Consider the following 27,011-nt stretch of genomic DNA (forward strand, 5'->3'; position numbering starts at 1 on the left):
CTTGCTGTATATTTTAGCTGTAGACCTCAGAAGTCCCCACTGACTTCTTTTAGGAATGGATAGGAAATGTCAATATAATGTCATTAAGATGTGGGCCAACCATAAGTGGAACATAACTGAAAGTAGCATTTTCTAGATGGGGTTGTGTATCTTTATGTATACCTGATTTTTTTCAAAAGATATGTTCATAGTAGTAGAATCATAGAACCCGTGGGCTCAAGTGATCCTCCTGCCTCAGCCCCTCAAGTAACACGCACCACTGTGCCTGGCAATGACATAAATCTTTAAAAATATTTAATGCGTCAGTCAGATTGCCCTCAAGAAAGTTTATATCATTGTATGTTTCCACCAGTAGTACCCATTTCCCCACAGCTATACAAACTATGTGTTCCTTTAAATGAGGTTTTGTAGGTTTAAAAAAAAACAAAACACCAAGCACATCTTAATTTGCATTTCTTAATTTACTAGAAATATTGAACATTTTTAAGTTTTGACCTTTTAACTCAATTTTTAAGAATGTATCACTGTGTAGTAGTCAGATTTTACATCCCTGTGACAAATACCTGAACAAAACAACTTAAAGGGAGGGATTATTTTATTTGCTCACAGTTTCAGAAGGTTTAGTTCATGGTTGTTTGGTCTCAAGTCCTTGGGCAGAACATCATGGCAACAGGAGAGTGTGGTGGAGGATCTTCTTCACCTGCTGGTGGACAGGAAGCCAGGAGAGAGGAAGGGACCAGGAGACCAGTAATAGCTTTCAAAGAGTTGCCCCCGTGACCCACTTCCTCCAGCTGGGCCCCACCTCCTAAAGTTTCCACCATCTCCCAATATAGCACTACCAGTTGGGGACCAAGTGTTCAACACCTTAGCCTGTGGGGAAGAGTTCATATTCAAACCTTAACACCTTCCATTGTCTACTGTTTTTGGGAAACATGTACAATAATTTTTTGTTTTAGGTTTTTTTTTTTTTTGGTTGTACTTGGGGCCTCACACTTGCTGGAGTAGGCAGGCATGCTACCACTTGAGCTACATACCCAGCCCTTTTTGCTTTGGTTATTTTTGAGATAGTGTCTCCTTTTATGCTTGGGCAGCCCGGACTGTGATCCCTACTTAGTTATGCTTTCTATGTAGCTGGTATGAAAATGTGTGCCACCATGCTTAGGTTTTTTGTTGAAATGGGTCTCTCTACTTTTTTGTTTGGGTTGGCCTTGAACCACAATTCTCCTGCTCTCCATCTTCTGAGTAGCTGGGATTACAGGCTTGAGCCACCATGCTCAGTCTAGGTTGGGTTTTAATGGAAATGTTAGGTATTTTTGGCGGCACTGGGTTTTGAACTCAGGGCCTCATACTTGTTAGTCAGACACTCTACCACTTGAGCCACCCCTCCAGCCCTACAATAATTTTTTGTATGTGAAAGAAATTATAAATGATCCCCTTACCATGGATGATTTGCCAAAGTTTGTAGTTTGACTTTTGATTCTGTTTGTGGAATTTTTAAAGTTTGTTTTTTCATTCTGTATATGAGAGAAAATGCAACATATGAGTAATGAGGGTTCATATCTTTAATACATAAATATCTTCTACTTCTTAAGGCATTTTTGTTATTATTGGTTTATCTTACTTATTCTGAACGTTGCATATGTATTCAATAACTGATTTGGAGATAGAATATCTAACAAATTATCAACAACTATTTATGGAGTATGGGTTAATTAAGGCTGACTTAACATTGGCTACTTTATCTTCTATTGAATAGATAATCCCATTTGTTAAAAAAAAATAGCTTGACCTTAAAAATTAACAAAATTGATTTGGCAATCATTTTTTCAAGAAAAGTCAAGTATTATATATAAATACTACATCAAGGTCATATAATGAGTTCCTCATACAACTAAAAAACAAAATCCTCAGAGATTGAAATTCAATTGAAGATACTATCCCTCTAAAATGTCCTATGATCTAGGGTCAACTATGTGTTTTATTTTGTTATAATGTGTACCATTTATAACCAAATATACGTCTGGTTATAAAGTATTTTACATGTGACACGCATTGCTTTACAATTTTTCTCTATTAAAGCATCAGTCTCAAAATTACAAAGCTTTATGTTATTTTATTCTTTCTCTTCATAGTACCCTCAGTAAAATTGCTGATAGAAAATAAACTGGCCTATTACTTATACATAAAAGTAACTGAAATATTGCTATTCTATGTCTATGCTCCTATGAATACACTGAAATAATTTGCTTCACCAAAAGTAACATAACTAGATGCAGTTACAAGCCAAATTTCCATTTTGTTTTCCTGGTGGAATAAGTTCTTCCTTGTGCAATGTCTTCATTAGAAATACCTTTTTTTGTGGTACAGGGATAGAAATATCTTTTATTAAAAAAAGGAATGACTGGTTACATGAGTACTCTTCATAATGATTAAAACTGCCATAGAAATTTGTTTTTGAGGACAAACTTATTATAACCAAATTTAAAATATTCACTAGCATATACTCTATAATGCCATTCTTCCAGGAAATATAATAGTAACCAAAAAGGCATATGATGAAGAAATATACCAGTAGAAATAAATATATACAATATGATGTTGTAAATTATGAAATATTCAGTAAATAATTCATGTCCACTTAGTCATTATATGACTAAAATTAATCAATTATTCTTAAAGACACCTGCCTTTTTAAAATAATATATCAAAATGTATAAAATATATAAAATTTACAATACTATGTAGAACTTATTTCTGCACAAATGACAAATTGTAGTAATGATAAAATTCTCAAAGCCATAGCTGGATATTGCCAGTGTACATACATTTTATGCATTTTATCAGAATGAGGGAAGTTATTGTGTTCCTAAAACATCATTTATTTAAAAATGTGCACTTTATGTAAAATTAGTCACATTTATTCAAAAATTTTTGTATAGTAGGTATTCAATTCTGTAAAAAAAAAAAAACTGCAAACATCACCTTTATTGATATTTACCTATGGTTCTGTAAACAAAGTTAGCAAAAAAACCCAACAAATACATTTTAAAATTCTATATTTTTAAGTAAAGATAAATATTTTAAAGTAAAAAAAATAAAATGTTCAGTGAATTCTACATATTTTGTGATTTTTAAAGAACATTTTCAAATCATAATAAAACTCAGATCAAGTTCTCCTAACCACTCAAGTGACACAGCTGAAGGTAGAAAAATATCAACATACAAACAGATTATTTATGCCCAAAAGCAATTGAGCTTTGGGGCCCATTCCACTTTTCTTTCCTCTCCTTTTTTTATTAGTGTATATTAATTGTACAAATGGCGTTTTATTGTGATATTTCCATACATTAATGTACTTTGATCAAATTCATCCATTCTATTTTAGACACAAATTTTGCCAGTGGTGACTGATTAATTAGTCTCAATTAGCTTTTCCCATCATGTGTTAAAATTGCTGCCTATTTTAGGTCCAAGACACCACTATATGAATCATTAATTGCTCCATCTAAGCAAAAGAGTCTCTCTTTTTCTGTCAGGGTATTTACAGTGAGCAGGACCTCTGTCTTTCCTAAGCCTCAGCACAAGCAGCTTTATAAGCTGTTTGCCAAGAAAAGGACTTTTCATATAGCAATGGGAACAGTGCAAAACAGTAGTGCCTTAGGGTAACAATTGCTTCCAGGTCCTCCAGAAACTCATGCTCTGAGTTTCTGGAGGTGGTTTCTGAAAGGAAGGTGGTCATCACCTTCCTTTCTTTCCCAAGCTTTGAAATTCTCAACCTACATTCCCTTCCAACCCACACTCAGTCTCTGTGTCCCTTTCTTTCCTTGCTTCTTTTTATGGGATTCTATAAAGTACTGAAAATAGCAATTAGAGTGGATGTACCCAAGGGCTGGAGGATGGTTTATGTATACAAAGCAGGTTATAGAAAGTACTTTAAAATTGATTGCACTGTCTACAATGTTGGGTAAATCCTGAGCTACAATTGAACAGAACCTCTCTGTCATGCAGTTGAATAAATTGCAAAGTAAGACTACTTATGGTACTACCTACCATGATATACTGTGATCTGCTATTCTTTGCAAAACTGTCTTGGAATGGAAGAAGGATCTTTCTTGTAGCTTAGAAGCCCCGGCATTATGGGGAAAGTGCACCTTATAGGTTGAAGCCTTTTTATAAAAATGAAATTATTTATTACTACTCTTTTTTTTTAATGGTACTGGGGTTTGAACTCAGGGCCTCATGCTTGCTAGGCAAACACTCTACCACTTGAGCCACTCCACCAGCCCCTACCATTCATTATTAATAAAAAGTCACTATTAAGTACAGCAAAAGAGCCTGGTGCTGGCGGCTCGTGCCTCTAATCCTAGCTACTCTGGAGGCAGAGATTAGGAGGATCACAGTTTGAAGCCAGCCCAGGCAAATACTTCATGAGACCCTCTCTCAAAAAACCTTTCACAAAAATAGGACTGGTGGAGTGGCTCAAGGTGAAGGCCCTGAGTTCAAGCCCCAGTACCACAAAAAAGAAAGAAAAAGATGCAGAGTTCATTCATGTGTTTCAAAATGAACATATATATATATAATATATATAATATAAATAAATATATATATATATATATTTGACCAAATTGCTCAAGAGAGACACTTTGTGCTTATGGTGCTATGACTCCTACATATGGTTGACTAAAGCACCACACAGATGCCCATTCTCCAACTCAATAGTTGGAGGGTGACAGGTGTGTAATTAAGGAGGGGTGATGAATTAATGTGGAAATACAAAACTGAACCCAATAAAGTCAGCTTATTTCACCATTCCAGACTACATTAACCATGAGTAGTACAGGATGTTATGTGAAGGACTGAGCTCTCAGACATGCTCACAGAGGCCTGGGTGGAGGCCACTGCTAAACATCTACGCATCCGGATTTGGGATTTTAACATCCATTTCTCCAATCTGATTTCTCCTCTTCAGCTTTTTAAAATGTGTTTGGATCAAGATCACTAAATGGTTCATGAGAATGATAAAATGGAAATGAGTGTCCCTATGGAAGGATATTTTGATGAAGCAGTCAACATGTTCTCAAAAACAGATACTGTTTCACTAATATGGAGATTCGTGAATCAGATCCCAGCCTGGAAGCTTTGTCCTGTGTTTTGCGTTGGTTTTTTTTTTCAGTCTTTTTAGGAGAACAAACTAGAGCCCCCCCCACCCCCACCCCCAACACACACACTCCCGCCTCCACCCTTTCCTTCACCAGGTGGACAGGGCAGTCACAACAAATGTTGGGGTCCCAACAGGTAGTAGGATATAAATATTGTTAATGGGAATTTGAATTGAAAGTGACTTCCTAAAAAGACTACAAACAGAAAGCATGCCTCTCAAAGTCACAGTCACCGTCTGGAATTCCTTTTCTCATCTCTAAAATGAAGGATTTAGAACAGAGAGCACTAAGCATCTTCCGCGCCAGCGGAAACCTTTCAGGGCAAAACCCGGCGCTCCAACCGCAGCAGCCTCCATCCAGGAACAGCACAGAGACTCTTCTTCCTATCTTGGGCTCAGCAAGAGCCTCATTTTAGTCCGTGGGCTGCAGAACAGTAGCCTGCCGCTGTCATTTCCTACTGTAATCACACGGACTGTCAAAATAATCGGTCCTTCTTATTCAAGGTAATACATGCGAAAATAAAATTTAAAAAGAAAGCTAGGAAACATGCTAGTATAAAAAAGTTCCCAGGACAAAACGATTTTATAAGGTAAATGCCTTATAAAAGGGTCATCAAATATCCCTTAATCATACATTACTTAATGATCTTTAATTATACATTACTAGGACTGAGACAAAGCTTCCAAAGACTGCACTCAAAAAATCCTTTTGAATGCTTTCTGAAGATCCTTATTTCTGCCTGATACAGCTAGTAGAATATTTAGTTTAGTTTTTTTTTTTCAGAAGAAAAGCAGTTAGTAGATTAGAGTATTAAGTTGCAAGTGTTTTTTGAGTTTTTTTTTTTTTTTGGCATTTATAATGCCCAGACTGATGGAGAAAGGATTATGTATGTGGAAGAAAAAATGGTTTGAAAATATTTAGGAATAAAAATCTTCCTTTACGCAAACGTAAAAGGAGACCTAGTTAAAATTTCATGTAAGCATTGAAGGTTTTTAAAGGCTTTGTTGACTTTCTTAAGACCAAACTACTTTCTAAATGTTTAAAACATAAATTAATTTATTCTATATTTTACCTGTGTTAAATTATTTTTTAAATTTTAGTTTATTGTTTTTACTTTTACTTACATGTGTATACATTACTTGGGCCACCTCCCCCCTCCACTCCCTGTGTTAAATTATTATGATTATTTTCCTGAAGATTCCATCAGTAACAAAAAGTGATTAAGAAAAATCTTTTGTTATACATCATAATTAACGTACACTATCAAAAATGAATCAAGCCGGGTGCTGGTGGCTCACACCTGTCATCCTAGCTACTCAGGAGGCAGAAAATCAGAAGGATCACCATTTGAAGCCAGCCAGGGCAAATACTTTACAAGACCCTACCCTAAAAATACTGAACACAAAAAAGGGCTGGCAGAGTGGCTCAAGCTGTTGAGTGCCTGCCTAGCAAGCATGAGGCCCTGAGGCCAAATCCCAGCACCGCAAATAAAATAAATCAAGCCAGGCCCACACCTGTAATCTTAGCTACACTACCCTGTAATCCTAGCTAAAAGTGAGGCAAAGATCAGGTGAATTCCAGTTTGAGGCCAGCCCTGGTAAAAAGTTCACAAGACCCCATCTTAATCGATAGCTGGGTGTGGTAGTGTGCACCTGTCATCCCCAGCCAGCTACTTGGGAAGTGTAAATAGGAAGATTGTGGTCCAGGTCTGGCATAAAAATCAAACTCCATTAGAAAAATAACTAAAGCAAAAAAGGCTTGTGGACACAGCTCAAGTGGTAGAGTGCCTCTCCAGCAAGTTCAAGGCCCTGAAAAAAACCACAAAACAAGAACAACAAAAACCCCTCAAATTGACAAACTAACAACCCATCTGGCACCTAACTTCTCTGTGGTAGAGTCAGATGTGGTTTTATCCTGGGTATTTGATTAGGTTTAATCACCAATATAAAAAGCTTCTAGTTTGCCAGCAGTCAAAGTTATAACTGGGGCACACCAGGGAAAGGTAGCACTGGAATTAGCACAGACTGGAATGTTAATTCACCCACATTCTGCCTACTATCCCCATTCTCCTCCTGAACTACACCCCCATGTGTCTTTTGCATGCAGAGCTCTCTTTAAAACCTGTGAGAGTTTCATGCGTGGGGAAATCAAAGCTACCTTATAAAAAAGTATATGGTTAGGAGTCCAAAGGATGCTGAAAAATACTACATCCTTATAGTCCTCCTCTGGGGAGCTCAGCTCACAATGAGACCCTCAAATTTTGTATTTCTTATGCCTACACCGTTTAAATTGGTGGCCTCAATCCTATAGCACTAGGGTTTATTTTCACATTTAGTTCCCTTGGATTTTTTTTTTAACCTACTTTGACAAGAAAAAAAAAGAACAAAATAGGGAAAGAAGGCAGGGGGTGGGGAAAGAATAAATCATTATGCAGCTCTCAACCTCCACGGGGAAACAGCAGTACAAACCCACGGATCCAGAATTGTCAAGCAATGGGGCTGTTTGTTTACAAGTGACAGATTCAGTTATGTAACTAGATAAGTTAAGGAAATCCAGTGAGTGTCTGGGGGTGGGAAAACCTATGCTTTTGAATTAGTCAGGAGATTTCATCTCTGAAATAGTTTCATACTGATATTGTTTATTTTTAGTTGCTTTATGCTTTCTAGTTTTATTGTACCCTAAAAAATGCAGGTTGTCTATGTAGATAATAGCCCCTCATTTTTATTGTTAATATTAGATACCTTAAAATGCTTCCTCACCATGGGAGTTATTAACCCATCAACATGTACTTTTAAAGGAAATTGGGATAATGCTTTTTTTTTTTTTTTTTAAATCTACTACCATAAAATTCCTGTCTGATTAAGCAGGGAAAAATGTATTATATGACCAGTAGGTCAGTTCTAATTATCCTCCACTCTTCACCCCATAACTTCTTTTATTGGTGGTTTAATTTTTTTTATTATGGGACTGTATAATATTAATAAAATAAAGAACTTTGAAAATATTTCCAGGTATATAAAGTTTTTTTTTTATAACTGAAACTATAAAATTTCAACTCAAAAGAAAAAGGTTAGAAAATCAAGTACTAAGTTCTTACATTGGACTATAACAAATTTCATAAACAGTTACTCTCAACAAAGCTCTTTAATAAAAAAGTTTTAGCTGAGTATGGTGGCACATATCTGTAATCCCATTTCCTTAGGAGGTAGAGGCTAGAGAATGAAGAGTTTGGGGTGGGGGGGGGCGATATCCATATTTCAAGGCCAGCCCAGGCAAAGTTATCAAGACCCTATCTCAAAAACACAAATCCAAACAAAAGGGTGGAGGGTGTGGCTCAAGAAGTAAGGCCCTTGTCTATGCTTGAGGCCCTGGGTTCAATCCCCAGTACATCCAAAATTTTTTTAATACTTGCTCTTACATTTAATACACTCTAGAATATTTTTTCCTGAAAATTTATAGTCACATTTCAGTGCCATTTTATGGGTGAGAATGGGAATCAGCTCTGACCGATACAGTTAACCAACTGATAGCACATTAAACTCAAACTGAGGTTGCAAAGCCAGTAAGTTTATGGGACATTATTTTTTTTCTTTTGCATCTAGCTGACTTGTTATTCAATTGGGTCAGTTTAGTGTTGTATGTTATTCCCTAGGGGGATACCTTAAGGGAATTATTGGAGAAGAATTATGTTTTTCACCAGGCAGACAAAAGTGCTGAATTCAGTCCCTGGGGAATCTTCTCAGGGTGTTTTCTGCTAATGGTGCCAGAGCCTCATGACCAGGAGGGAGCTTCCCAGCTGAGACACAGTACCCAGAGGGCAGCTCAGCTCTTGTACCTGCCATAATAGACACTGAGGATTGGGATTAAATCCACGTTAATCTTGCAAGGCATGCAAGGAATGGCTTTGTTTTTTGTTTTTAAACCAGAGCTTGGGCAAAAAGCAGGATGTTTAGTAGTCTATGTACTTCTACTGAAGCTAATGGTAGGGACAGGCTCCTCTGTAGGGATGAACTCCTTCACTCTCTAGAAAAACGTAAGAATACTGCAACCAACTTTAATAAGAGACCTATACTCAGGCTGTTTCAATAAGTGATGTGCTGCCAGCCCAGCAGCATGATGGTGCTTCTGTGGTTATGTAACTGAGTGCAGTGGGTTTCCATCTTGATGAGTGTAAAGCCAAAATAAGCTTAGAAATAAAAGAGTAGAGAAAAAGTTATTACCTGCAGCGGGTAAGGAGAGCATGGGAGTTATTTGCAAAGCAGTGCCCTCTCCCAACAAAGGAAGCATGGGGATTTTACTCCAGGAACTGTACATATTCACATAAAAAAGCACTTCAGGGATGGGCACATTCCTAAGCATGCTCAGTTTAAGGTGATAGTTTAAGAAGGAAGGGCGACTGACACATTTTTGAGCATGCTTAACTCAAGGTCATGGAGCACATAGTCAAAGGTTAAAATGGACAGGATCACCTCTGGGCATGTTCAGCTTGCATCATAAAATTTTAGCTGAAAATACAGAAAAAGATGCCTTAAAGGTGCAGTAATATAGGAGTTTGCTCCTTAAGGTGCCTGCTTTGCTTAGTAACTAACAGTTGGAGTTTGATACTTACCAGCTTGATAAGAGTGATATCAGAGTGATATGAGTTGGCTAAGATCTCTTCATTCATTGAAATTAGCAACCAATGTTAAACAGAGGAATATGAGTCAAAATTCAATGATGAAGATAGATAACAACTTGAGATGGACTTCTCTGAATTGCTGTTAGGACCTCACTACATATGTACATATACAATGTGTGAGTTATAATCACTGTTTAAAATCAATGATGATGTACAGAAGTGGCTACATAAAATTTTAAATTGTCATTACCTTTTCTCACCCATTGCCCTGAGGCATAAAAAAAAATTATCATTTAAAATGATACTTTATCAATAATACCTTAATTTAGATGTTAAGTTTAACCTTTCAAAGCACTCTTAAGTACATAAGCTAATTTATACATGATTAAAGTTCAGTATTACACATAGTACTTTATTCTGAGATGTGAAAGGGTAATGATAGCATACTTTACTTGCTGCAAGATAGAGGGGTGGATTTTAGACACTTAAAAAATACTGTACTTAATTTCTGTATTTTATACTTCAACATAAAGTTTAAAAGGCTCTGTCAATATAGCATGCATATTAATTTAGTATAAAAACCACTAAAACTGAGTGAATTAAGTCAATCCTTAAGAAAGGATATATATATATTATATATATATATATATACACACACACACATATACATGTATATGGTACTGGGGTTTGAACTCAGGGCCTCATACTTGCTAGGCAAGGTACTCTACCACTTGAGCCATTGCCTCAACCTAGGATATATATTTTTTTCAATAAAAATGTATAGAAATATATTTTAAAAGGGATTTTTATGTACCTGTCCTTCAAAATGGCTGTTAGCCAATGATTTAGGGGCGCTCTTCAGCCTCCCAAGGATACAATTGAGGTTTCATTAGAATACTTGACTTTAATTCTTAAATTCAGAGAAAGAAAACAGGGACAAAGAGAAGAAATTCCTATCTATATTGGGCAGGTTTAGGTATCATTACCTCTTGGAGGTGTCCAAGGTGGTAGGAAGAGAATGAATGGGCTGTGGATTTAATTCTCTGTGTTGCCTTTTCTAACTAACTGAACCTTGGCTTCCTCATCTTCATCGGATGCTCAGGGCAATTGTTGCAGACAGGAGAGATTGAGCGCATGACTCCTTGGGTTTGAGTAATAATTCACTAATTATAGAATAGCAAATTGCTCTCCTTTCCATTTTTGGTAGCTTCAAACACCACCAAAGATGGCAGAACAAGCCATTCAAATGTTTTTTATAACACTTTCTTCCTCTGGCTTTTATCAACTATAAACTAAAGCTACTCTATTCATACCTAAAGCTGAGGAAAGAAGCTTTTGTAATTTTCTAATATTTTCCCTCCAGGAAAATAATTGTTCCTAGAAAAGCCAAAATGTTCCTATGCCTAATTCTACTGCTTGAAGTATAAATATGTGTTACATTTTATTGCCTGAGTTGAAAAACCAAAGAAGGATTGCTTTCAAAACTTTAAATGATAATCATGTGTCATATAAATTCTAAGTTACCTGAGTACCTCACTGGAGCACATAACAAATACTAATTAATTTTACCAACACCCCTGTGGTACAAGTGTTTTTACCCTGACTCTGCTTTTAATAGGCAGAGAGACAAGGCACTCACTCTAGGGAAGAATGGAAGAAGTTGCTGAGCCAGACAAGGGAACCCAGAATGGTGGTATCTGAACACCATGTGTTTACAATTTAAGTAGAGTCCATTCCTCATGTATAACATTTCTATGTTTTTCTTTAGATTGATATATTTGAAGGAGGTGGGTTTTATGTTCTATTGAGATACCTCCTGTTCCCACAAAATGCTAGCTATTCATTTCCAAGTCCTAGAATAACAAGGTGTTTGTCTGTAATGCCAACACTTCAGTCATTTGAATCTGGACTTACTTGGTACGACTTAAATTATTCCTATAGATGGATTAAAAGCAGAATTTAATAAGAACAATGAGGACCAAAAGAAACACAGAAAAATAAAACAGACTTCCCCCTTAAGGAAACAAGTGATTTATTTGTCATTGTGGTTACACACACACACACACACACACACACACTTTTTTTTTTCAGTTTTGAGAATTGAACTGAGGGACTCATGAGTCTTAGGCCAGCACTATACCGCTGAGCTATATCCCCAGGCTCTACTTTCCTACATTTGTTCCAGCAGTTAACTGGTAAGGTGATTCAGAAATTATGTTGTGATCTCCATCCTTGTCACAACCCATTTTTGTATAGAGAGCATTCAATAAAGACTTACTGGCTTCCAAGAATGGTGATACATGTCTGTAATCCCAGCTACTGGAGAGGCAGAGACAAAAGGATCTTGGTTTGAGGCCATCCCCAGCAATTAGCAAGACCCCATCTCAAAAACAAGATAAAAACTTTTCCTTGACTCAAGTGCTAGAGAGCTTGCCTAGCAAGAGGGAAGCACTGTGTTCGATCTCTAGTAGCACAAAAAAAAACCCAGCAAATAAATAAATAAATAAAGATTTACTGGCTGAAACAATACTCTTCCTAGTGACTAGCTTAGAATAATATAAAACAGATAACAGTTTGTAAACACCTTTTGTCATTCAAGCATTCTGTTAAGCTAGCATATTTGCTCATTTAACCAAGTAATTTGTGATTTGAAGAGTCACAGACATGAACCAGAAGGAGCTATGTTGACTTCAACTCTTATAGCTCTGGCAAACAAACACTTCATGCTATTTCTTCTTTAAAAACTAAATATTTGACAACTGGGGTATGATTTATGGTTACAAAAATCAGAAAGAGATTATGTTAAGAGCCAGCATAGCATACATTTGTCCAAATTTTATTTTCTAAAATATTACTTTTTCTAGCCAAGAATAAAGGCTAGAAGCCACTTGACCACTATTGATTAGTATGAAAAATGAAATTCATTGCCATTGGATAGGTTTTTTCCACATCACACTGTAATATTGGTTTATTTAGCACCCATATAAACGCTTTTCTGTCATACTTTTGGAGTTGTGCTGTATAAAATAACATCTTGAAATTGTTGACTATAGTACAGAAAAATAGAATTGAGTTTGGTTTGCTGAGATAGGTTTCAACTTTGAAGTACTACAGTGCACTTTTGAAAATGAACCTTCAAGTGTTTTTCCACCAGAATATTTATGGATATAGTAATTTAGGCAGTCGTTCCCTAGTATAGATTATGACATGCCAGAAGCTGAAGGATGAGAATAAAACCTAAGGTTTCCAGTTTCAAGTAGAGAAAAATGTAACACACACACACACACACACACACTCACATTAAAAAACACACACTTTTTTTTTTTTACATTGGTACCGAGTTAAAAAGATCCAATCACATTTGGGAAACTGTCTTTAGGGCTATTTTGATAGAATACATTCTTAGCTGTTTCTGGGTTAAAGTTAAATAGCTCCTGAGATTTTAATTTTAGTTTCTCAAGCAAGAAAAAAACCAGTTGAACTGCTTTATGTTATTTCCTGAGCCAGGAATCGAGGCCAAGAGTATCAAAGAGGTAACCACAAGTTGACTTTTTTTGTGTGTTTTATAGGTTAGTACTAGCAAAGAAGGAGTGAGTTGTTTACGTTCTTAAAAGTAACTTCAGAAGAAATGAAAGAGTCTTAATTTCACTATTAATCATATCTCCCACTTCTTTTTCTGGAAAAGAATTTAAAAATGTCAGTAAAACCTCTGCATCCCTCCCCCCTTTTTTGGTGATGCTGGGAATAGAACCAAGAGTCTTGGACAAGCTAATCAGGCACTCTAACACTGAGCTACACTTCAGCCCCATTAAAGCTCCTCACATGCAGAAATTATTGTTAAAAACATGCTAAATGCTATCTCTGCAGCAGGATTAAAGCCATTAAAATACATTTTAAGGGTCTTGGCAGATTAGTGTTCTTAAAATTGTCACATTTTACAGACCTTTGTAACTCGTAAGTTACATGAAGTAAAGAACCTAAGAAAAAAATCTAGCAAGTGTTTCATTCAGCTGTCCCTTTTCCCTCTGGGGCCTATTAAGCACTATACAAACAAGGCTGCCTCCTACCCTGGCTGATTTGGCTTTGCTACACACCTCTCAGGCAAGTGGAGCCAGCCCTCTAGAACTGGCTGTCTCGTTTTGAACAACTTGTTATTCATATTTCATGCCTCTTTTTTTTCATACTTGTTTTTCATTTCATGATCTCATCAGAGTATCTAATACTGATGAAATCAAGTGAAGGCAGACTAGAATACACCCATTCCACATAGAACCTTAATGGCAGGTCTACATGCAGGCTTTACAGACTTGATCAGTAGACCGGGGTATATATTTCACTCACCGACATGAGTTGTATGACATCTGGACAAGAAAAAAGTCTCTCCACTCCCTTCTTAGGGGTATAATGGTTTACCAGGCCAAGCATTGAACAGAGAAAAAAAGGGACCCAATTTTTAAAGCTGTATACTTAAGAAAATACATGCAGAAGCAGCATATGTTAGCATTTCATCATTTAAGAGTCTTATTCAGGTACCAATGTATATCCTAACAAGGAGGAGGATGGTGCCAAGAAGCAAAAATATGTTTACTTTGGCCTCATGAAATTTACGCCTGTGCAAATCAGGAGTACAGAGTATTCTGCATGTTCGTGCATAACACCCATCACTGTTAACAGGAGATAACCACATACATAGAAAAGAAAACATGCCTTTTAAAACTGAACTTGGACCTTGGGGATGAAAATATCTCCCTTGCTAATGGCTGATGGGAATTATACAGTCTGAATTTGTTCCCAGCTGACCTGACATCATTGAATTTGGAGAAGCAGAGCTAGGTTCATCCAGGGGTAGCAGAGAAAAAAATGTTTTGAAAAAAAAAAGGTGGTTATATATCAGGCTTTTAAATTAAGTCACAGAAGTCCCTGCCTAATTACATCAGGAAAACAAGTTCCAGCTTCAAGTTCCTAGGAAAGAGATTGTGATAGATTTATTCTTCTTTACTACTTTCAACCAAGCATTCTGGATCAGCTTTTCCTTTAAGAAAATTTAACTTGATTCATTAAATTTAACTTGTCCTATAAAAATTAAGTTCATCCAATAAAATGATATTTCAACCTGGAGATCTACTTACTTTTAATTTTCAGGGATTCATGGTAAAGGGGAAAAAGATGATAAAAAATATTTTCAGCCCAGAGAAAAACAAAGAACCTTAAATCCTATCATTAAACTTCGTGACCTCATCTGTGAACAAGGGGTCAGTCAGTCACTGAAGCAACACAGTACTGAGAAACTGCTGAGGTTAGAACCTTATGGGATACTGAAGGGAAACAAACAAACAAAAAGTAGCTTGAAAACATAATTCTTGAATTTAAAGAAATGTATAACTAAGCCTGAACATCAGTGCAAAGCATATGATTAGGTTTGCATTCACTCTCTTGCCGTGACCTTGTCCAAAAGTGCATTGAGGGATAAGGAGGAGAAAAAGTCAAGGTCCTCAGAAGTTTATCAAATGGGATATGAACAAGGCTCTGAATGATCAAAGCCTTTAACTATCTTCAGAATTAAGAAGACAAATTTTGAAAGTAGATAAATTTGATCACTTCAACCTTTTCAAGTCTCTGCTTTCACATCTGTAATAATTCCACTTTCCAGGATGGTTGAGGAAACCAAGTAAGACAAAATACAGCATACTTAGCACAGAGCTTGGTAAATAGGAAGAATTCAAATAAATAGTCTTCATTACTGTTAATGATGGGTAGTGGCTAATATCAATTTAGTGTCTATTAGCCTTTGCTTGGAATGATCCTGGCTCTTTTCTGGAGTTTATTGGTGGCTCAACTGGCCATGCAGGTAGTGTCAGCTACAAGCCTATGAGGGATTGATGATTCTCTTCTTGGTTTTGATCCAAAGACTGCCCTTGCTGGAGGGCAGTGTCGGGGTGGGGGAAGAGGGCAAAGAATCATGAATGATCAATGAGGACTACAACCAGGAGCCTGCCTTAGTCAAGTCAGAGCCACTGCAGATACCTCTTGGCTTTGCACTGTTTGGGACTGAGTGCCAGGCTGGCCTCGTGGATATCCCAAAGAGAGCATGTGAGTATTTTCACTGCATCCCTCCTGGTCTAAGTTAACTCAAGAACTGGGATTCTCAAGCACTTGGGTTTTGAATGAAGTATTATTTTAGAACAAGGGATAACACAGTAGCTAGTTCAGTCTATTCTATGATGGAAGTGGAGAGAAGTGCTGTTTAAAGGGGAAATGCCCTAGAAGCAAAACCACAAATGCTCTTTTATCACAGGTGTATGCAGAAAGAGGATAAGACATAACCTAACTCTTCCGTCTCCTGCCCACATCAGTGGAGGTGATAGAAGACAAGACAGTGTAAGAGAAGTGAGGGTAAATGGTTGGGTAGCTCAATGAAGGATCACAGAAGAGTTCGGTTATGTTTATGCACGTGATTAAGATTTGGCTTGGGAATGTCATTGTCAAGTGGAGAGCATGAGATTAATCTGGATGTACATGAACCAAACTGTATCAATTTAGCTTGTGCAGAAAGCATTTTTGCTTTTACTTGTAAGTATTTTGATACAAATTAAATAGAAAATCCTGCATCTCATACCTAAGGTGGAAGGAAAGGGAAGTTCTGAGGGCCTTGACCTCTAAACTCTGAACACACACACACACACACACACACACACACACACACACACACACACTAAAATTGGCAAAGTCATTTGTTTCACTCTGTAAATTTAGGAAGGTGGGCCCACATGCAGGTAGCTAGTTGGACCCACACGCAGGAAGCTTAAAGGCCATCCAGTCTGTCCTATCACTAGTACCACCTAGTGGTAGCCAAGAAGATGTGTAAGCATCCTTGTTTTTCAATTGCTTTAACAAATTTTAAAAGCAATCCATCAATAAAACTTATCGCTGAAAATAATTGAAAAAATGCACAAGAATTCCAAGTAAATTGACAAAGGTCCTCAGTTTTCTCTCCCAGTCCTGCTTTTCTTCCTTATTACCCTCTTTCCTGTGCAGTCCCTCCAACCTCAACCTTATCCCATCCTCTCTCTCTCTCACTCTCTCTCCATTTAGTTTGTAAAAATATATATATAATCAAACTCCATATTATGGGTTATCACCTAGCAAGTATCTTTACACCTACTTCCTGGCACAGTAGAAACTACTGTTGATGGGCCCAGACACTAGGGTTTGCCCACCAAGCTCAAGCATCACACGTGCCGTCTAATTCAGAGCTGGAAAAGCCATGAGGATGTCAACAATGCCTTCCCCTGGATGAGGTTCTTGCCTCTGACCAGACCTCGCCAGTGTCTCTGTGAATTCTTCCTGATCCTGAGCAATGGGTCTACTTCTATCTTGTGACCTAAACTAGCAGTCTGTGGTCAGCCTCCACTTGAGCTTTCTCATGCTCTCCTGTGCTCAGTCTGCTAACTCCACCTCACAGAGCTCTGCCCCACTGCCATTATCCCCATTTAGCCTCCTCACTCCTCACCATGGCAGAAGCCTCTGTGTTCATCTGCCTACCTCTAAACCACTACCAGGAAGATTGCTCTGTAACACAAAAAATCACTCTGTCATTTTATACTTTAAAAAAATCCTCTGGGTCCCACTTTCTGTAGAGCTAAGCTAAGCCTAAATTGCTTAGCATGGATACAAGGCTCCTCACAGTCTGGTCCCAACCCACGCCTCTTTCCTTCTCCACGATTCTCTGTGCTCAGTTACACAGAATCCCTTCTTCTAGAGCAGATCATCACCTTCAAATGCCAGTACTCTGCAGTACTTGGTCAATGCTGCAATGTTCATTCTCTCTGGTCTTCCTGATTCTGCTCCACTCATTCTCAAGATACAGCTCAAATATCATCTATGAAACTGCCTCAAGCTCCTCCCCCATGCTTTCGTGTACTTTGTAACTCCTTCTAGTGTAGCACTTGCCATATTTGGTCATCATCAGTTCACCAAGAGCTATCTGAGCACTTATCACCCTCCCATTACCACCTCTTGCCCCAGAATACCTGGTTTGTGAATATTTGTTGAACGAGTAAATAAATAAACATTAAAAAGTCTATAGTAATACTAGGGCAGTGTTTTCCAAACTTCAATGTGATAGGAATACTAAGGTGTTTATTAAAATGTAGATACTATGGATTTACTCTCTGGAGTAAACAGGTCTACAAAAGTGAAGGCCAGATATTCTGATAGCTTAGGAGAAATCCTCCCTTAGAATGCAAAGCAATTAATTTGAGGGAAAAGAAAAAAAAAAGCAAAGAACATTTGTTCCCTGAGACGATGTGCACTAAAGAATTTGCTTATCCCCTAAGAGATCCCTTGAGGTGGCTGTTCTCCAAGCTCCTAAGAATAAATAGCTACCAACCTCAGTCAGAAAACCACAGTGAAGTGAATTCCGTGAACACTATCAAGAAGCATCAAGCTCTGTGTACAGGGGCTGGACTGTTTCTTTTTTGGGACAATTATCCTCAATTCCCATATGCTTGTTTTGTTAGAATAGTCACTATTTAGCCAGGCCCAGGCTGTTTTTATTAATATGTTGCATTTGTGTCAAGCTTCTCTTTGGATGTTCTCCAAGCATTTCAGCAGCTTTAAGCCTGTCTTCCTTCGTTCCCTGAGGGAGGAACAAGTACAAGTTCACGCCAACTCATTGGAGAGGCATTGCTCAAGAGCAGCTCCCGGGGCACCAGATGCAGGCAGGAGCAAGAGTGGGATAATTCCCAGCCCCCTCTGCTCTGTCTCATTTTCCCCACCCACCCTGCCAAATGCTCATATTGTCTTCAGCAGGTGGCTTCCACCCCTGCCTTCAAGTCTGCTCAGACAATTTCCCTTCCAAGATAGATAAGCTCCAAAAAGATTCCCAGGTTCTAAGCAGTGCAGAGCAGCAGGGAGCATGTTGGGCAATGGGAGGCCTACATTAGTCTAAGATATTTTGTCGAGGCCATGGTAAACACAGATTAGGCTGTGGTTCCAAAGGTAGAAACTTTAGGCAGTGAACGTCCACTAAGTACAGAGCACAGGTTCCCTCAGAGGTCCAGGAGTTACAACTTAGCTGCTTGGACCAGCTGGACTCATCCTGGTGCCTCATTCCTATGATTTGCTCTCTGCTCTGCCCCCTGTTCTGAATCTTGCATTTTCCCACAGATTCTGATTTCCTATTTGTCTTCAGATCTAATGAGGTTAACCCAGTGTGTTAACCCAGTTTCCTATTTAGCTCCTTTTTTATTATTTTCTTTTTGGAAGTACTGGGGTTTGAACTCAGGGCCTTGCACTTTCTAGGTAAGTGTTCTACTACATGAGCCGTGTCCCTAGATCTTTTTGCTTTAGTTTTGTTTTGCAGATCGGGTCTTGTACTTTTTGCCCAGGCTGACCTCAGATCTTGTGTTCCTCCTTCCTCTATCCCCCATGAACTGGGATTGAAGACTTGTACCACCAAGCCTGGCCCTCATTTGGGCACTTCTCTGACTCCTCATTTGCTAGGTTCTGCCTCCTTCGTATCTCTACTTTTCAGCTCCATGACTTTATGAAGATGCCAACTGTAGAATCAAAGCAAGATACATATATTCAAATCAATCCATCTGGGGAAAGAGGGACCTAGACTGGCAGCTGCTCCTGAGGAAGTCTTTTCAGTGGTCTGTCCCTCTGAGAATATTTACTGATGCTTTGTACAGTTGTCTGACAAGACAGCTTGATTTCTTGCCTCATGGGCCATGTGACATTCCTGTAACACAAATATAGATTCATGCAACCACCTCCACTATTGGAAAACTGAACAGTTCTGTCACCCCAGAAAACTCCCTCATGCTGCCCCTTTGAGCTAGTTTAAGCATTATTTTAAGGCCTTAATATCATAAAGAAGTCTCCTGGGAAAGGTTAGACTCTATAGAAAAGTTTTAAAAGGCAGACCGTGTCCATCCAGTAACTAGAAGGGATTTGTCAGTCAGGATTGAATGACTGGAGGCTGAAGAAGAATTCCTGTAATCCCAAAGCCTAAGTGGGGGCTCAGGATGTCTTTCCAGGTGAGTTTGGGTAAACTGTTCCCTCTCATCCAGGCAGCTGAGAGTTGGGCGTCTCAGGAAAACATCCCTGTCCCCATCCTGAGAGAGAACCTGAGCGTTAATGTTTGCTATATCCACTCTACCCATTCTTTTGGGTAAAACTAATATGGACCTAAAAATCATTACTTGTTTACTCAAAATTTCTGAAAATAAACTCTCAGTATGGTCATATTAGTTAAGTTCTAGGGGTCATTATCTAGATTTGGGGAAAATAAGTACCCTGCAGACAAACACACACACACACACACACACACACTTACACATACATCTACCCCAGAAAAAAGCACAAGCCTGAAGAATAAGTTGCGAAAACACAAAGATTCTGACAGGAATTGGAGGTGGAATTTTTAAATAATATATTAAAATATGTGGATTTTTTTTTTGCCAGGCTTGTTTGGGCATACCTATAATCTCAGCACTTAGGAAGCAGAGGTAGAAGGATCTCTAGTTTCAGGGCAGTCTGGGCTACATAGGGAATTCCAGGTGAGAGCGAGCTATGGAGTGAGACCCTGTGTCAAAGTGTGTGAGTGTGAGAGTGTGATGTGTGAATGTAAGTGTGTGAGTGTGAGTGTGGGATGGTGTGTGTGTGAGTGTGTGAATGTGAGTGTGAGTGAATGTGGGACGGTGTGTGTGTGTGTGTGTGAGTGTGTGGGACGGTGTGAGTGTGTGGGTGTGAGTGTGGGACAGTGTGAATGTGAGTGTGTGGGTGTGAGGGTGTGGGTGTGAGTGTGTGGGATGGTGACTGTCCTGTGAAAGCAAAGGGCAAACCAGCTATTTCAGCTTAAGGAAGCTCACAATGCTCCTATGTGTAGTGGATCTTTTGAGCTTTTCTGAACTTGTGAAAAATGTCAGATAACTTTTGACATTTCAAGTGTTGTTTCAGACAAGGATAAAGGTTGCTCTAACACCACTGGGCCAAGGCCTCGGTGGTGGGGATGCCATCTCAGAGGGATGGTGCTGTGAAACGCCAAGGCCACTCTGGAAACTGTTGAAATCACATTGACTTGGGTTTGCATTCTGCCTCTTCCGCTCACACTAGCTATGTGACCTCGGGCAGGAAGCGTCACTGCTCTAAGTGCAAGAGCCTTATTTTTGCGATGAAAATCAGACACTTTATAGGGTGGCCTGGAAGCTCTAATGGCACAGTACACATAAAATGTCTGCTGCACGACAGGCATGCAGCCCATGCTGATTCTGCTTACTCTTTCTTGGTTTAATCCATCCTTTCCCCTCTAAATGCAATCCCACCCAAACTAGCCCAGTCAGCATTTGTCTTATTTTTTAAGACCTTTAGAAAAAAAAAGATGGGTTCATTCTTCTCCTAATCCATCCTGAGACTTTTATTTTGTTTTTGAGAGAGGATCTTACTATGCAGCTCAGCCTGGCCTCCAACTCTTGATCCTCCTGCCTCAGCCTCCCACATGCCGGGAGTACAGGAATGTGCTGCCACATCCAGTTCATCCTATGACATTTATCTCTTCAGCAGGAAATGAGATCTTAAAACTGACTTAAAACAATTACCTTTTTTCTTTTAGGGGTAGTTCCACTTCAGGGTCCTCAGATGAAAAGGAGAACAGCTTATCTGAATATTGTAGATCATAAAAGACAAGTCTGTGCTGTGGTAATGACCAATGCTAAAATCTTAGTGATGATTTAAAAAGAAAGAAAAAAAATATTGATGCAGATTAGAGAGAGAGAGAAGAACTGAAGCAAATGTTAATTGAGAGATCCATTCATGGGCACATGGATGTTTGTTGTGTAGGTCCTTCAGTTTTTCTGAATATTTCAACACTTTTCATAATAACATGTTGGGAGAGAAGTTTATATCTCATTTATGTTACAGGTCCAACTAAGGTTGGCTAGGGTTCCACTCCCCACTCCACGAGCTAGGATGATGGGTGCTCTCAAAAGCCATTTGTTGCCATGACAAAAGGCATGGGTGCTCTGCTGGGTGTTCCACAGATAGTGGGATGTTCCAGCTTGGAAGTGACACATGTCGCTTTTGTTCACAACTCATTGATTCGAGCTACTGGCACATGTTCTACTGCAGGCCACAGAGGTGAAATCCTATCATGTGCCTAGCTGGGGGAGCGCTGGAAGCATTTGGTTAGCAGCACAAGTGATTACCCTAATGCAAATAAACAACTTCATCACCACTTCAAAGAACCAGGCACCTTAGTATGATCACTGGAGATGCTACTGCTGTGAAAAGGCAAACTCACAGGAAGCAGTATCTGTAAGAGAATCCAGAAATCTTTTCTTTCTCATCCATTTTCCTTCTTTAAAAGCCTCCTTCCAATGGAGCAAGAGAACTAACCCACTAACAGCTAATATATTCCAAACTTCTTGGTGGCTGTATTTCAGCCAGCCAGCCAGCCAGCTCTTTCTAGAATCTCGTCACCTTTTTATTGAGTCAGCTTATTTCCACTGAGTCAGTAAGAAGATGTGGAAGCTGTTTAGAGAACTTAAGAAAAGCAGAAGTTAGGTGGAGGGGAGGCTGGTGAAGCTTTTAAGAAATAGGGTAATAAAATAATTGAATAAACAATATTTCAAAATTGTTCTTGAGTCAGCCTTTCAGAAGAGTCAAGAAAGATTTCACTGCAGAGGTGACATTTAAGCTGGCACTTGCAGGCATTTACTAGGTAGAAATTACAGCAGGGCATTCCAAGCAGTAGGAACAGATAGTACAGTGGCAAAGAAACTGTTCGGTTTGGAACATCCAAAGGAGAATGAATTTGCTGTGGTCAGAGGTTACAGCCTGTCTGGACCACATTGAAATAATAGTGCATGACCAAAAATGTTGTATTTTTCACTTGTTAGCAAGTGGGGAGGGTAGGCAACCCTATTTGGTTAAGAAATATATTTTTCTTTCCTTTTCTTTTTCTTTTTTGTGATACTGGGGTTGGAACTCAGGGCTTTGTGTACTAGGAAGATGATCTACCTCTTAAACCATACCTTCACCCCTCCTTAAGAAAAAATTTAATTTGTCTTTTCTAGTGTTCTAACAGGAGTTTAAGTGACATCAAAAAGATCAGCCTCAAGTCATTTTCTATATATAGAGTCCAGCAGTCCTCCCTCATCCAAGGTTTTACTTTCCATGATTTCACTTACCTGTAGACAATGGCTAAAAAAACATTAAATGGAAAATTCCAGAAATAAACAATTTATAAATTTTAAATTGCATGCCATTCTGAGTAGTGTGATGAAATCTCTTTTATTATGGTATACTGTGTTGTTATAACTATTCTATTTTATTATTGCTGTTTTTAGTCTGTTATTGTGCCTAATTTACAAATTAAACTTTATCTTAGGTATGAAGACATATGAAAAAAAATATAGTGTATATTTAGGGTTTGGTACCATTGAAATTTTCAGGCATCCACCAAGAGTCTTAAGACATCACCTATGGATAAAAAGGGACTGCTATACTGTAGGTAAATGAGTTTCTAGAAATTAAACAGTCCTGATTATTGGCAATAACTGTTAAGTCATTTGTATATTTAATATATCTTCAACAAAATTTCTTTGGGGAAAACAAGTAATCTTTTAGGCTGTGAAGAAATTAAGCCAAAGGCACAGGGTTAAAATAACTACAATGACAATGACAACAACCCAAAGCAGCCAGGCGTGGTGGGCAGGCCTGTAATTTCAGCACTCAGGAGGCTGAGATGGGAAGATTGTGTACCCTATCTCACAAAACAACAAAGACAAAAACAAAACGACCAAACGGTGCAAGAATGTGGCTATGTAATAGTGTGATTTTAAATAAAATGTGTTTGTCAAGAGTAAGATAAGGGAGAGAAGAAAAACTTACATGTAATATATGACTTAATCTTAACACGCTTTGTAAGGCAGGTATTACTATGACCATTTCGTAAGTGAGAAAACGAAGGATAAAATAAAGGAATTTCTTATAAAGTTAGCTGTTTAAATTTGAGCTTTATTTTGCAACCTCTGAGGTTTATTTTTCCTCTGTGAAATGGAGAAATGACACAAGCAGCCTACCTCACAAGGTCAAGAGGATTAAAAGAAATAATAAATAGAAAATCTGACATCATCTGACCTTTACCAAATCTTAAGTTCTCTGATTCTGTCTTTATGTTTGCATATTATTGAAGATTGGGTCTTAATAAAAGAAGTCTGTTGGTGGAGAAAATCTTCCCCATGGTTGGTTTTTTTTTTTTTGGCAGCACTGGGGTTTGAACTCAGGGCCTCATGCTTGTTAAACAGGCACTCTTACCACTTGAGCCACTTCATCAGCACCCCCCACATCCCGATATTTTTAAAGTCAGTTTTTTCTTCCTATCCAAGGGGAATTGATTCCAGGACCACCTGTGAATGTCAAAATCCCTAGGTACATAAATTCCTTATATAAAGTGGCATAGTATTTGCATATAACCTATGCATATACTTATCTCATAATACCTAAACAGTGTAAATGCTATGTCAATAGCTGTCAGACTGTGTTGTTTTGGGAATAAAGACAAGTAGAAAAGTCTCTAGGTGCTCAGTACGAAGCAATTTTCTCCAAATATTTTGGATCTGTACTTGGTTGAATCCCCAGGTGCAGACTGGCAGATACAGAGGGTCAACTACTTCAAACTACTTCACACCACTTAATTTTAAGTAGTTAAGATGTTATCCCCTTCCTTTTTTTCCCAGTGTATAAATATAAAGCATAATCTTTGGCTCTTATTTCAAATCCATGCACAGAATGTCCTAGGAATATGAGTTTTATTTCTTTCAGTGCCTTCAGTTTTTCTTTGGTAATTTTAAATTATTTTGTCTGAAAATGCATTCCTCTCCTTCTGTCTTTTTTAGAACAATGTACCAAACAATGTTTCATGCCATACTCTGTCCTAAAGGATTTATCTTTATTAACTTATTTAATTCCCAAACCACTCTACACCATAAATGTTATCTCCATTTTGTAAGTGAGGCAATCGCTTGCCCAAGATCATCACATAACTAACTAGCGACTGGCCAGGTTTTGAATCTTTTCCTTCTTTCCTTCCTCCCTTCCTTCCTTCCTTCCTTCCTTCATTCCTTCCTTGGTTCCTTCCTCCTTCCCTTCCTTCCCTCCTTCCTTCCTCCCTCTGTTCTCCCTCCTCTCTCCCTTCCTCTCTTCCTCTCTCTCTGGTTCTTTTTCTTTTCTCTGTGGTACTGGGGATTGAACTCAGGGCCTTGCACTTACCAATCAGGTGCTTTCTACCACTTGAGCCATATACCTAGTTACCTCTCCCTTTTTTTTTCAAACTGGAGTGTTTTGGCTACAGAATGTGAAGTCTTCAGAAATACATCATTGAATATAATGGACCATCTTCCTAAATGAATCATAGCCATAATTATGTATATCAGTTTTTATTTGGTATCTGCAGAAACTACTATGGTTTAGGACAGGATTGTGGCCCTTTAGTGTATGTACGGATGTTCCTATATATGTTTTTGATTTACTTTGTTTGCTTTTACTTTTTACATTTTATCTTTGTCCTATGTGAAAAAATTTTTTTCCATGTACTTAGCTCTCAAATTGTCTTCTTTTCTCTAATTGTTCTGCTTTCAATTTCCTAAGAGTCAGAAACTAGACCACGCCATGTTAGAAGTGTTTTTAAACTAGGAGTCAGAAGGCCTGTTGAGAAGACCCAAGCATCTCATGAATGGACTTCGTGATATCTGTGACAGGGATCTTTGTTTTTTGGCATGTTTTCTGTTCTCAACTGTGATCCAGATAGTTTATATGGCTGGATAAGTGACTTCTCAATAAACAAGGTGTCACAAAATATAAATTCAAGGCATTTCTAGTCTTCCACCTGTTCAAAAGTGTTTTAGTCACCATCTTAATTAGAAGGATGGCCTAGTTCCTCAAGCTGCTGGGTAGCCATCCTATGCTTGGAAGGAGAGAGATGTGGCTACAACTTGTATAAAAATAGCCCTTCCAGATGGCTGAGGGGCAAAGCTACAACTCAGCAGCTTGATATAGCTGAGCACTTGCATTTTGGAGTAGGAAGAGAGTTGGAGAAAAGTAGCCAGAGAGACTGGGCTGGAGTCCAATCATAAGTACAACAGTGTATGCCAGGAGCGATCTCTTAACGTGGCAGATTAGCTGTTAAGATTTCCTGTTACTTCATCTCTAACACCTCCCCACCTCCCTAGATTCAACTTTGCCTCAGGCCCCACGGGAAAACACACACACACACACACACACACACACACACTTAAAAAAAGAAAAAAGCATAAAGTAGAGGAGTAAACCATACATTTTTAAAGGATTTTAGAAGTTTCCTTGGCTCAAAGATAAGCAAACAAACCCAGAAAGCTGGGACCACCACTCAGGCTCATCCAGGGTGTCTGTGGGACTCACATGCCTGGGCTTCTGGTCCAGGGTTCATCTTCCTGCTCCTCTGTGGGAGGTTGTGGGCAGTTATACCGGGCCACATTTCCTCCAGCCTTGTCCTGACTCATTTCAAACTTGAAATGAAGCCTCTAGTTAGAAAAAAAACAAAACACAGAATGATGCAGAAGTCATGATATTGTTTCCACCCTTCAAAACAAATACTAAAGCTTGGAAATGACTCACTGGCTTGAAACCAATGTTCCCCAAATGAAAATATTTACTAGTCAAATGCTTACATAGACTAAAACATGTAGTTCTTTGACTTGCCCTGAATTTCTATTGGATATTCTGGAAGAAAACTCAAGTCTCTGTAGTAAATCCACTGTTTTAAGTATCTCAGTGTCTGTTTAAATAACTGCACGTTGGCTTTAAAAGTATAAGAATTAGGACTTCTAATTGGCTATTGTAATACATACTATTATTTTTGAATGTGCTAATTGAGAAACAGTGCTTTCTTTAACACCATTGATTAGCCCAAAGCCAAGACACTGCTGTTCCCTGGTGGCAGCGCAGCCTCATTGCAGACAAGCTGTTTAGGTGGAAAGGCTTTTAAGCACCCGTTTTCCAAGTTCAGTTCTATAATAAACTGACTGTAAAATATGCCCATAAACCATACATATTATTATATAAAAGATTTACAGGTACTAAAAAGCAAACATTAAACCCCAAACGCCTATCCAACTTTTTCCAAGACAATAGGATTTTGAGGTCCAAGTGAATGTTTTAATATTTTCAGAAACCAGAATGTTACTTTTCAA

At 38.4% G+C, this 27,011-nt stretch overlaps 1 long non-coding RNA gene across 1 annotated transcript; it reads right to left on the minus strand.

Moving 5' to 3' along the window:
• Positions 1 to 530: 530 nt before the first annotated feature.
• LOC141414831 (uncharacterized) lies at positions 531 to 26,539 on the minus strand. Its single transcript, XR_012439729.1, has 3 exons — positions 26,221 to 26,539; positions 1,440 to 1,514; positions 531 to 703 (listed from the first exon to the last, which is right to left on the minus strand). It is a non-coding gene; the product is annotated as an uncharacterized lncRNA (long non-coding RNA).
• Positions 26,540 to 27,011: the final 472 nt, after the last annotated feature.

This window comes from Castor canadensis, chromosome 12 (assembly GCF_047511655.1).
Source record: "Castor canadensis chromosome 12, mCasCan1.hap1v2, whole genome shotgun sequence".
Lineage (NCBI taxonomy): Eukaryota > Metazoa > Chordata > Mammalia > Rodentia > Castoridae > Castor > Castor canadensis.